The sequence below is a fragment of the Lolium rigidum genome, unplaced genomic scaffold (genome assembly GCF_022539505.1).
Source record: "Lolium rigidum isolate FL_2022 unplaced genomic scaffold, APGP_CSIRO_Lrig_0.1 contig_17643_1, whole genome shotgun sequence".
NCBI lineage: Eukaryota > Viridiplantae > Streptophyta > Magnoliopsida > Poales > Poaceae > Lolium > Lolium rigidum.
Genome location: NW_025899908.1, coordinates 112,130 through 126,268, shown reverse-complemented (window position 1 = coordinate 126,268; position 14,139 = coordinate 112,130).

Genomic DNA, 14,139 nt, shown 5'->3' with positions numbered 1-14,139 from the left:
CATATACAACTCTTCCTCAATGTCTCCATTAAGGAACGCCGTTTTGACATCCATCTCGCCAAATCTCATAATCGAAAAATGCAGCTATTGCTAACAAAATCCTCACAGATTTTAGCTTCGCTATCGGTGAGAAAGTCTCATCGTAGTCAACACCTTGAATTTGTCGGAAACCCTTTGCGACAAGTCGAGCTTTATAGACAGTAATATTACCATCGGCATCTGTTTTTCTCTTGAAGATCCATTTATTCTCGACGACCTTGCGGCTATCAGGTAATTCTACCAAAGTCCATACTTTGTTATCATACATGGATCCCATTTCGGATTTCATGGCTTCTTGCCATTTGTTGGAATCTGGGCTCATCATCGCTTCTTCATACGTCGCAGGGTCTTCATCATTGTTATCCACAATCATGACATTTAGACAAGGATCATACCAATCTGGAGTGGCACGATCCCTTGTCGATCCGCGAGGTTCGATAGCTGTCTCATTTGAAGTTTCATGATCATTATCATTAGCTTCCTCTCGTTGTCGGTGTAGGTGGTACAGGAACATTTTCCGGTACTCGCGCTACTCGATCAACGAGTAGAGATTCTTCAATCTCATCGAGTTCTACTTTTCTTCCGAGTCACTTCTTTAGTGAGAAATTCTTTCTCAAGAAAGGTTCCGTTCTTAGCAACAAAGATCTTGCCTTCGGATCCGTGATAGAAAGTGTACCCTATAGTTTCCTTAGGGTATCCTATGAAGACGCATTTCTCCGCTTTGGGTTCTAGCTTGTCCGGTTGTAACTTTTTTACATAGGCTTCGCAACCCCAAACTTTTAGGAACGACAGACTTAGGTTTCTTATTAAACCATAATTCATACGGCGTCGTTTCTACGGATTTTGATGGTGCTCTATTTAAAGTGAATGCGGCTGTCTCTAATGCATAACTCCAAAATGATAACGGCAAATCAGTAAGAGACATCATAGAACGAACCATATCTAAGAGAGTTCGATTACGACGTTCGGACACACCGTTTCGTTGTGGTGTTCCCGGCGGTGTCAATTGTGAAAGTATTCCGCATTTCTTTAAATGCATGCCAAACTCATAACTCGGATATTCACCTCCGCGATCGGATCGTAGAAATTTAATCTTCTTGTTACGTTGATTTTCTACTTCACTTTGGAATTCCTTAAACTTCTCGAAAGTTTCGGATTTATGTTTCATTAAATAGATATACCCATATCTACTCAAATCATCTCGTGAAGGTTAGAACATAACGATAACCACCGCGCGATGCTACACTCATTGGTCCACACACATCCGTATGTATGATTTCCAATAAGTCGGTAGCTCGCTCCATCATACCCGAGAATGGAGTCTTAGTCATTTTTCCCATCAGACATGCTTCGCATCTATCAAGTGACTCAAAGTCAAGTGATTCAAGTAATCCATCGGTATGGAGTTTCTTCATGCGTTTCACTCCAATATGACCAAGACGACAGTGCCACATATAAGTAGAATTATCATTCAATTTAATTCGCTTAGCATCAATGTTATGTATATGCGTATTACTACTATCGAGATCTAACAGAAATAAGCCATTCTTTTGTGGTGCTCGACCATAAAAGATATTATTCATAAAAATAGAACAACCATTATTCTCAGACTTGAATGAATAACCGTCTTGCATTAAACAAGATCCAGATATAATGTTCATGCTCAACGCAGTACATAATAACAATCATTTAGGCTTAAAACTAATCCCGAAGGTAGATGTAGAGGAAGTGTCCCGACCGCGATCACATTGACCTTGGATCCGTTTCCAACGCGCATCGTCACTTCATCTTTCAGCAGCTTGTCGTTTATTCTTTAGTTCCCGTTTCGAGTTACAAATATGAGCAACCGAACCAAGTATGAAATACCCAGGTACTAGAACGAGAACTAGTGAGATAAACATCTATAACATGTATATCGGATATACCTTCTTTCTTCTTCTTGACAAGGCCGCTCTTCGGATCCGCCAAATACTTGGAGCAATTACGCTTCCAGGTGTCCCTTCTCCTTGCAGTAATAGCACTCAAGCATCAGGCTTAGGGCCGTTCTTAGGTTTCATAGGAGGCGTGGCAGCTTTCTTGCCACCCTTCTTGAATTTTCCCTTAGACTTGCCCTGTTTCTTGAAACTGGTGGTCTTGTTGACCATCAAAACACTTGGTGCTCTTTCTTGATCTCAATCTCAGCAGCTTTTAGCATGCCAAAGAGTTCAGGAAACTCCTTGTTCATGTTCTGCATATTGTAGTTCATCACAAAGTTCATATAACTTGGTTGCAGTGATTGAAGGACACGATTAATCCCCAGTCTGTTAGGAATCACTATTCCCAAGTCACTGAGTTTCTTCGCATGCCCGGTCATAACGAGCATGTGCTCACTAATGGAGCTGCCTTCTTCCATCATACAAGCTGAAAAAGTGTTTCGATGCTTCATAGCATTCCACGGCCGCATGAGTCTCAAAAATAGTCTTCAACTCTTTTATCAACTCATGAGGATCGTGGTGCTCAAAACGTTTTTGAAGATCGGATTCCGGATCGCATAAGATGGCACACCGAACTTGAGAGTACCGAGTTTTCCGATTCGCGTAAACATTCTTTACTTCATCGGTTTCGGTTTCGCAGGAGGGTCACCTAGCGGTGCATCAAGCACATATTGCAGATTTCCGCCATTGAGGAAGATCCTCACATGACGGAACCAGTCGGTGAAGTTGCTACCGTTGCTCTTAAGTTTTTCTTTCTCTAGGAACTGGTTAAAATTGATTGAGGACGCCATATCTACAACATATTTGCAATAGTTTAGACTAAGTTTATGACAAATTGAGTTCAAATTTTAATTCTACATAATTAAAAATCTAGGTGAACTCCCACTCAAAACAATATCCCTCGCATTATCTTAGTGATCACACGAACCTAATCCATCACACCTATGCTCGATCATCACGAGACAAGATGTAATTTCAATGGCGAACACTCATAGTGTTCATCATATCAATCATATGATTCATGCTCTACCTTTCGGTATCACGTGTTCCGAGACCATGTCTTTACATGCTAGGCTCGTCAAGGCCACCTTAGTATCCGCATGTGCAAAACTGTCTTGCACCCGTTGTATGTACTTATCGAATCTATCACACCCGATCATCACGAGATGCTTCGAAACGATAAGACTTGATAACGGTGCTACTAAGGATGAACACTTTATTATCTTGAGATTTTAGTGAGAGGGATCATCTTATAATGCTACCGTCGCGATCTAAGCAAAATAAGATGCATAAAAGGATTAACATCACATGCAGTTCATATGTGATATGATATGGCCCTTTTGTCTTTGCGCCTTTGATCTTCATCTCCAAAGCACGGACATGATCTCCATCATCAACGGGCATGATCTCCATCATTGTCGGCGAAGCACCAAGGTCAATGGCGCCGTCTTCATGATCGTCCTCCATGTAGCAACTATTACAACTACTTTGAAATACTACTCAACATGAAATTTAAAGACAACCATAAGGCTCCCGCCGGTTGCCACAATACAATAATGATCATCTCATACATATTCATCATCACATTATGGCCATATCACATCACCAAACCCTGCAAAAACAAGTTAGACGTTCTCTAATTTGGTTTGCATATTTTACGTGGTTTAGGGTTTTCGAGCAAGATCCAATCTACCTACGAACATGAACCACAACGGTGATACTAGTGTTGTCAATAGAAGAGTAAATTGAATCTTCACTATAGTAGGAGAGACAGACACCCGCAAAGCCACTTATGCAATACAAGTTGCATGTCAAGCGTGGAGCAAATCTCATGAACACGGTCATGTAAAGTTAGCCCGAGCCGCTTCATCCCACTATGCCACAAAGATGCAAAGTACTCAACTAAAGATAACAAGAGCATCAACGCCCACAAACCATTGTGTTCTACTCGTGCAACCATCTATGCATAGACACGGCTCCGATACCACTCGTAGGATAACGTAGCATAGAAAACAAAAATTTTCCTACGGCGAACACGCAATCCAAGCCAAGATGCAATCTAGAAGACGGTAGCAACGAGGGGATTATCGAGACTCACCCTTGAAGAGATTCCAAAGCCTACAAGAGGAGGCTCTTGTTGCTGCGGTAGACGTTCACTTGCCGCTTGCAAAAGCGCGTAGAAGATCTTGATCACGATCGGTTCCGGCGCCACGAACGGGCAGCACCTCCGTACTCGGTCACACGTTCGGTTGTTGATGAAGACGACGTCCACCTCCCCGTTCCAGCGGGCAGCGAAGTAGTAGCTCCTCTTGAATCCGACAGCACGACGGCGTGGTGTCGGTGGCGGTGGAGAAATCCGGCGGAGCTTCGCTAAGCGTGCGGGATATGGTGGAGGAGCGGGGCGCTAGGGTTTGGGGAGAGGGGGTGGCCGGCCACTATGGGGGGCGGCCAAGCTTGAGGCTTTGGTGTAGCCGGCCCCCTCCCCTTGGCCCTCTATATATAGGTGGAAGCCCCAAGTGTTGGACTACAAGTCTTCGAATAAGACCCGAACCCAAAACCTTCCATATGGTGGGAAACCTTCCCAAGCTAGGATTTCCACTAGAGGTGGGAATTCCACCTTCCATAGGGGGGGTGGCCGGCCCCCTAAGGGGGAGTCCACTTGGGACTCCTCCCCCACTAGGGTTGGCCGGCCATGGAGGTGGAGTCCCATGTGGACTCCACCTTCCTTGGTGTGTTCTTCCGGACTTTTCTAGAACCTTCTAGAACCTTCCATAGAACCTTCCGAATCATTTTAATACACATAAAATGACATCCTATATATGAATCTTATTCTCCGGACCATTCCGGAACTCCTCGTGATGTCCGGGATCACATCCGGGACTCCGAACAAATATTCGAACTCCATTCCATATTCAAGTTCTACCATTTCAACATCCAACTTTAAGTGTGTCACCCTACGGTTCGCGAACTATGCGGACATGGTTGAGTACTCACTCCGACCAATAACCAATAGCGGGATCTGGAGATCCATAATGGCTCCCACATATTCAACGATGACTTTAGTGATCGAATGAACCATTTACATACGATACCAATTCCCTTTGTCACGCGATATTTTACTTGTCCGAGGTTTGATCATCGGTATCACACTATACCTTGTTCAACCTCGTCTCCTGACAAGTACTCTTTACTCGTACCGTGGTATGTGGTCTCTTATGAACTTATTCATATGCTTGCAAGACATTAGACGACATTCCACCGAGAGGGCCCGAGTATATCTATCCGTCATCGGGATGGACAAATCCCACTATTGATCCATATGCCTCAACTCATACTTTCCGGATACTTAATCCCACCTTTATAACCACCCATTTACGCAAGTGGCGTTTGATGTAATCAAAGTACCTTTCCGGTATAAGTGATTTACATGATCTCATGGTCATAAGGACTAGGTAACTATGTATCGAAAGCTTATAGCAAATAACTTAATGACGTGATCTTATGCTACGCTTAATTGGGTGTGTCCATTACATCATTCATACAATGATATAACCTTGTTATTAATAACATCCAATGTTCATGATTATGAAACTAATCATCTATTAATCAACAAGCTAGTTAAGAGGCTTACTAGGGACTCTTTGTTGTTTACATATCACACATGTATCAATGTTTCAGTTAATACAATTATAGCATGGTATATAAACTTTTATCATAAACATAAAGATATATAATAACCACTTTTATTATTGCCTCTTGGGCATATCTCCAACAAGTGGGTGAAACCAGCATCGCCCACTCCACTGCGCGCGAAGCATTTCGCTGAAGCCAACCGCCGCCGCCGCCGACCGATCTCCTCCCCCGCGCCCTTCCCGGCCGGATCCCGCTGCCATGGACCGTCCGCAAGAGCCGCCTGCCGCCGGCGATGCATCTCCTCCGCCCGCGGTGGTCGATGTCGCCGTCGGAGCTGCGCCGAACGCCGGGGTGGTGTCGGCCATGATCTCCGCCACCATCCCGTCGAAGAGGAAGAGGATCCCGAAGGTATTCTTCGAAGCACCTGCGCCGGCGGCCGCAGCAGCGCCGGCCGCAGCTTCGTCGGCCCAAGCCCCGCCGGCTGCCAAGAAGGGGGCCGGTCGAAGACCAAGGCGGCCGGGCCGAGGGGCGTCGCGCCGGCCAAGGTGCGGACAAAGGCCATCAACCGCATCGGCCTCGCGCCTCCACCGCCCTCCAAGGCCACGCCCTCTCCTCCCTCCGTTCCGTCCGATGCGCCGCCCGCGCCGCCGCCATCCACCATTGACGTAGACAAGGTGTTCGATGTTGAGTCCACAACATCCTACATGGACATGCTCAACGATTCCGCGGTGAATTTGGACGCCGGTATGGATGCATTCGATGCCGAGTGCAACGTCGAAGAGATTGATGAGGAGGAGGAGGATGAGGGTGACGAGGAGGAGGTGGTTGAGGTTGATCCGGCTGCCGCCGGTTCTTCGTCGACGCCGAAGCCACGCACGGCAAACTACAGCGAGATCGAAGACACCATCTTGGTCTGTGCTTGGAGCAAGGTGGGGATGGATGCGTGCACCGGAGTGGACCAAGGCGGCAAGCGCTATTGGCAGCGCATTGAGGATCTGTACCACCAGCTGAAGCCTCGCACGAAGAGCATGGCGGACAGATCCTACCGCTCACTTGAAGGCCGATGTAACATCATCAAGCCGGCTTGTTCTCGTTGGAGTGCTGCCATGGATCAAGTGGCCGACAACCCCCCTAGTGGATGCGTGCTGGAGGACTATGTAAGTTTTCCTTGTGTTGATGATGTGAAACTCACAAGCTATCCATATTATGTGTTCATGATGTGGAAACATCTCCTCATACTATTGTTGAGCAGCCCAAGTATGCTAAACAAAGGTACAAGGAAATGGCCGGCTCTAAGAACAAGGACTTTCAATTTCAACATTGCTTTGCCATCCTTCAACATCTTCCTAAGTGGAAGTTGAGGGACAACGAGCCAAAGTGCAAGAAGGAGGCACTTCTCACCATGGATGATGAAGCGGAGGACATGAGTGGGAGAAACACCGGCAAGCCCGAGGGCAACAAGAAGGCCAAGGAGAGGGTCAAGGTAGAACTTGAAGCAGCTAGCTTCCGGGAGAAGTTGGATCAACTCATGAAGTCCAAGGAGGCATTGACGATGAAGACGTTGGAGACCAAGCTCCTCATCACCGACAAGAAGAGTGTGGTGAAGCTTGCCAAGGTGCAAGCAAGGAAGGAGCTTGACATGAAGATGATCGCAGCCAAAGAAGCCAAGGCCATGAAGGAGCTCTTGGCCGAGGAGAGGGAAATCATGATGATGCGCACCGACGGCATGGACGAGGATCAGCTGGCGTGGTGGAAGGAGACCAAGGCGGACATCATTGCGAGGAAGAAGGTTGCGCGTCAAGCTCGTGATCAAGGTGAGTCTCCGGCGAGCGGTGGCGCCGGTGGTGATGGATCCGTTGATGGTTGATCACATTTGGGAATTCCGTGGCTTGAACATTGCCTATGATCGTGTTGTGATGTTAAAATTATGAATTATGCATCACATATTTTGGATGTGCTATGTTTGATGTGAAATTGTTGTGCAAATTGCTTGTCTAAAACCTCGTTTTGAGGGCCGGAAACTCGGACGAGCTAGCAGAGCCGTATCCCCACCCCGTAAAACAGAATATTCTGTTTTACGGGGTGGGGATACGGGCTCGCTAGCTCGTCCGAGTTTTGGCCGACGAAAACTTGGATACTGAGGCCCTTTACTCGTGTTATACGGGCAGAAAATATACGGAACCTGTTAGACTTGCTCTTAGTAGGAATAAGCACGTAGACTTGTTTGTTGTTCCCGTCGACCCATTCCAAGTCTAAATTGGGATGTGATTGTGTTGCGGTGGACTCGCTCATCCACGAGGTCGAGCTTGCATCTCCATTGTGACAGCTTATGCCTGGTAAAAAAAAGACAGGTTGTCAGCTTCAGTAAGTATATTACTGTACTTATATTATTACATTTGCGCACTACTGGTCGTAGCATGTCAACATTGCTCTAGTTGCTGTAAAGAAGGAACTCCTGCTATCAACCAACTTGGGATGATGCCCGTGTACTTTGCAGTCGCGGTCGAACCATATACTCCTCCAGTGCGAAACAAGTGAACTCCCTCATGCGCGCGACCAGATAAGATGATGATGCGAACGTGCGGCAACCAGAGCGTTGCGACCTCGCGCGGTGCGCTCCACCTTCCCTTCCCGATCGACCGTCGCGCATGCAGTTCCTTCCATGGAGCCGCGCACACACGCACAGGAACACCCCGGCCCGTCGCGTCACGCGCGTGCCCAACGTACTGTACCGCACCCATTTGCGGCGCTGTCGATCGCCGCACGCCCGGCCCGGCCGGCCGACCGGGTCATAGTCCGCTCTCTCTCTCTGGATCGCTCCCCCGCCGTGCGTGACCGTGACCGTGACGAGCGACCGATACATACGCGTACGTACTAGACTAGGGGTGGTGTTTTTGTGGCATTTGTGGAAACAAATAACGTATCGGATGGCGCACGCATGCGCGAGTAGGCTTGAGCTTGACCGACCGGAACGGCACAGTGCCCCGGACAGGTACGCTTGCGGCTGCCATTATTCAAGTTTTGCTTTTTTTTACAGGACACACCATTGAATAATGGCGCCCATCCACATACATACCGTGCACGTAAAGACCGCGAGAGACAGGTCGGACCGGTATCTTCTTCGGCGCTACCAAAAAGAGCGTCTGTCACAACAATTTTACACAATATTAAGATGCTTACAAGAACTTCTTAACAAAAAAAAAAAAACTAGTCCGAAGGTAAAATTATAGGTCCACTCTCCGACCTGCACCAGTCAATGGTGTGTCCTGTAAAAAAGGCAAAACTTGAAGTGCCAAAAGTAAAGAAGGCTCCCCACCCCCACCCCCACCCCGCACCCCACACACACACGCGACTTTTCCCCATCTGAAACCCTACCCAGCATCCAGCAACCATGCTGCCGCCGGCACCGGGACCGGCTCTGCCAGACCAACTTCTCGAGGAGATCTTCCTCCGCCTCCCACCGGACGAACCCGCGTGCCTCGTGCGAGCCTCCCTCATCGACAGATTCTGGTTCATAGTTCTCTCCGGCGGTGCGTTCCGTCGTGCGTACGAAAGGTTCCATGGAGATCCCCAATGATTGGCTTCGTTTAATTCCCGTCCTCGAACCCCGTCCCACCCTTGGTAAGCACCACAAAATTCGGAGCACTATCTCTGGGGGAGCCACAAGTACTCTGCGTGGATCTGTCGCCATGTCCTAGTTCTTCTTCAACTTTGGTGTAGTGGTGCTTGTTATTTAAATATTATTATTAACTTTTCATTAAGTTTGATAATTTCCTTGTATTGTGGGCATGCCTAAGCGGGTGATTGGATTATCTGAACCTATAGTTTATTGCAGTATCAGCTATGTGCAATGTTGTTTAACTTTCTCTGAATGCAACTTCCCAAAGTAGATTGATTAGTCTTTTCATTTGAAGTACTCTGGAATTTGCTCTCCCACCTTTGACCCAATCTCTAAATTCACCCCCAAAAGAAGTACAACCGATGAGCTGATGATGAGGGCATATGTCTAGAACTACTTCTTTCTGTTTCTCTCTGCGTTCTAGCTTCCTATTATATCTTAATTTATCTTTCATATTATCTAACGCTACATGTCAAGTGCTCATGTCATAGAGGTTTTGCTTAGCGAGCAATGTTACTGAAATCTTGAGCAATAAAATTTAGGGAAGAACATAGAGTCTGATAGGATATGATTTGCGCGAAGAACTCATAGAGCTTTTTGTTTGCTACAATAGAACAAAGCTGTGAGGTATTTGACTAATATATATTTTAGGCCTACAGTGCACATAATAATAGACTATAAAATATAAATGTACTGAGAGATATGATGTTCACTTGTTTCATCATAGTGTGATAGGCTACCTTGATCATTGCAACAGTTTCAGTATACCAAAATTTCCATATTGGTTTCACCAATTTTTCTTCTTAGACAACATATTTTACTAAAATGCATCAAAACACATTTCATCATGCTTTCTATATAGAAGAGGTATAGCTCCAGTCTAGTCGAACATTTCGATCGTCATCCGTGGAAGAAAATAATTGTCTTCTGAGTTGGTTGACTACCAACAGGTCTCGACACCTTGAATCGTCTCCTCCAGGATGTTGCGTCCTGAACTGCTCCCAATCTCCACATTAAGGGCTCCTTTGATTCAAAGGATTTGCATAGGAATTGTGTAGGATTTTGTTCCTATGGGAAAATTTCCTATATATCATGTTTGATTCATAGGAACATATCCTATAGGAAAAATTCCTATAGGAATCTTGTAGTGTAATTCCTATAGGAAAAAAGCATTAGCTCATACCTCATGAAAAAATTCCTTTGCTACAATCAAACACACTTCATCTTCCTATAGGATTCAAGTAGACATGCCATTCCAATCCTATACCTTTCCTATTCCTATGCTTTTCCTATCCTTTAAATCAAAGGAGCCCTAAGAGTAAATACAACGGTTTGACCCCTTTCTCACATGAAAAATGTCTATTTATCTCTGTTTTTTAACACAATAAAACCGCTTGCTCCGGAGCCGCTAGAGATGCCCTAACAAACATGACCAATACTTTCTGCAAACACGAAACTCCATGATATCCTCCGTCTCCCTGAACGCCAAAACCAGCCATCGAAAGACCGACTGAATCAACATGCGAGAATAAGTCTAGGTTGTGTGGCGTCTAGGATTTTCCCTTTTAGGAGGACATAAAAGAGTTGGCACTTGAACCAGTCCGGGCTTTAACAGCGTAGATTTTCAATGATGCAGATAAATGTTCTTTAGTAAGAGCCGGCAATGTATTTAATGTGTTTCCAATGTGTATCTCCATCTTGGAGAGTGGATTTGGTGTTCAGGGGGTACGTGCGCACCCCCTAGACACCGTTGGATTTGCTTTTAGATTCGCTCTCTCCTAGTAGAGGCTCACGGCGAGCAAACGACCGTGAAATCCCAATCCCCATCTCGATTCTCCTCTCCTCTCGTTCCCATCCTGCTCCTGCCTGCTCCTCCCTCACTGACGAGAGGCCGCGCGCCGCCCCTGCTCCGGCGACGAAGCGCGAGGTGCGGCGGCCGCCCGTCGAGGCCGCCCTCTGGAGCCCCCACCGCCGCATCCGCCGCCCCACCTCCACCTCGCCGGCCCGCCCTGTTTCACCGAGGCATCCGCGTCGCAGGCCCACGGCCCCGCCCCGCCTTCCCCAAATCGAGGTGCAGCGTCGGAGGGCACGGGACATGGTGGGGAGACGGCGTTCCCGGAGCGGGTGGCGGAGGTCGCCGGGAAGATCGGCGGCGTATCCATGGAGCGGCGCGCCAGGATCGTCTGGCTCGCGGAGGAGGCGCTCGGGCGCGCGGCCAAGAACCTCGCCGTCTCCAAGTCCGCGCTGTTGGGTGGCGCTATAGGCCAGGACGCGAGACTGCGCGCCGGGGAAGCGTGCGACGCCATGGAGCTTTGCTGCGACCGCCTGCTGCTTGTCGACCTCCTGCTGGACCCTACGACGCGTGCCCCTGTTCCTGGCGCGGACGGCGACTTCACCGACGACGACGGCAACGGCAGCGTGCGGCTCCGTGCCGCCGGCGCCCTGGAGAAAGAGATGCCGATGGCGGAGGACTGCGCCTCGCTGGTCCACCGCGCAGGCCAGGATGCGTTTGGATCCTGGTCTGTGGCAGCTAGCTAGCTTGATCGCTAATTCCTGGTCTGTGGCAGCTAGCTTGATTGCATCCCGGTGATTGATTGCATCCACTCTGAATATACGGATGGCAGCTAGCTTGATTTCATCCAAAACAATCGCAGAGCTAGGGGCCTCACGTACTGGAGAGTGTTAACGGATCGGATGGATGCCGTTAGACACGTGTCGAGTAGTCAGGGGGTGCGCACGTACCCCCTGGGCACCGGGCTTCATCCGCTCCATCTTGTAGGGCTATATTTAACGTGTCAAGCAGACCATGATGGATTTCGTGAAAACATCATGGATGAAGGAATCAACAAGTATACTGTCCACCATGCAGGGCATGCCCAGACCAGTTGCTTCTTCCACGCTACAAACATGTGTCTATCATGATAATTTCACCATATATTAACTATTTACGATCCTTACAAGAACTTCTTGACAAAAAGAAAAATACAACTAGTATGAAGGTGAAATTATCGTCCACTCTCCAACCTGCACAAGTCAATGGTGCGTCTTGTAAAAGAAGGCAAAACTTGAAGTGCCAAAAGGAAAGAAGGGTAAATAATGAAATCCCCCCCCCCCCACACCCCCACACAAACAGACGCACACACACAATTACAAAGCGGTTAAGACTTTTCCCCATCTGAAACCCTCCCCACCTCCAGCAACCATGCCGTCGCCGGCATCGACTCTGGCAGAAGAAATTCTTGTGGAGATCTTCCTCTGCTTCCAACCGGAAAACCCCGCGTGCCTCCCTCGTCGGCAAATTTTTGTTCAACCTTCTCTCTGGCGATGGGTTCCGAGGTATGTACGACGAGTTCCATGGAGATCCCCCATGATTGGGTTCGTTTATTTCCCGTCCTCAAACCCCGTCCCACCCTTGGTAAGCACCAAAAAATTGGGAGCACTATCTCGACTACTAGGGGAGCCACAAGTACTCTGTGTGGATCTGTCGCCATGTCCTAGTTCTTCTTCAACTTTGGTGTAGTGGTGTTTGTTCTTTAAATATTATCATTAACTTTTCATTAAGCTTGATAATTTCCTTATATTGTGGGCATGCCTAATCGGGTGATTGGATTATTTGAACCTATAGTTTATTGCAGCATCAGCTATATATGTGCAATGTTGTTTAACTTTCTCCGAATGCAACTTCACAAAGTAGATTGGTTAGTATTTCCATTTCAAGAACTCTGGAATTTGCTCTCCCATCTTTGACCCAATCTATAGATTCACCCCCAAAATAAGTACAACCGATGAGGCGATGATGAGGGCATATGTCTAGAGCTACTTCTTTATGTTTTCCAGGAGATAGTGATGGTTCCTGCGTGTTAACTTCCTACATGTCAAGTGCTCATGTCACTGTGGTTTTCCTTAGCTATCAATGTTACTGAAATCTTGAGTTATAGGATTTAGGGAAGAACAGAACCTGATAGGGTATGATTTGCGGGAATAACTCATAGAGCTTTTTATTTGCTACAATAGGTTAGCAAAACTGTGAGGTATTTAACTACTGTATGTTTTAGGCCTACAGTGCACATAATAATAGACTAAAATATCCATGTACTGAGATATGATGTTCACTTTTTTCGTCTTAGTGTGATAGGCTACCTTGATCATTGCAACAGTTTTGGTATATCAAAATTTGCATATTAGTTTCACGGATTTTTCTTCTTAGACAACACATTTACTAAAATGTATCAACACACATTTCATCATGCTTTCTATATAGAAGACGCATAGGTCTAGTCCATTCCAACCTTCGTTCGTCATCCGTGGAAGAAAATGATTGTCTTTTGAGTTGGCTGACTACCAACAGGTCGTGGCACCTTTGAATCGTCTCCTCGAGGATGTTGCCTCGTGAACTGCTCCCAATCTCCACATTAAGGGTATCTACAGAAGTTTGATCTGTTTATGACATGAAAAATGTCTATTTATGTATTTTTTAAGGCAGACAAACAGCTTGTGCCGGACCCGCTAGAGATGCCCTAACAAACATGACCAGTACTTTCTGCAAACCCGAAACTCCATGGTCTCCTCTGTCTCCCTGAACGCCAAAACCAGCCGTCGAAAGACAGGCTGAATCAACATGCCAGAATAAGTCTAGGTTGTATGGCGTCTAGATTTTTTTTCCTTTTAGGAGGACATAAAAGAGTTGGCACGTGGAACAGTCCGGGCTTTAACAACGTGATTTTCAACGATGCGGACATATGTTCTTTAGTGAGAGTCGGCAATGTATTTGACGTGTTTCCAATGTTTATCTCCATCTTGCAGGGCTGTATGTAACGTGTCAAGCACACCATGATAGATTTCGTGAAAAACATCATGGATGAAGGCAACAACAAG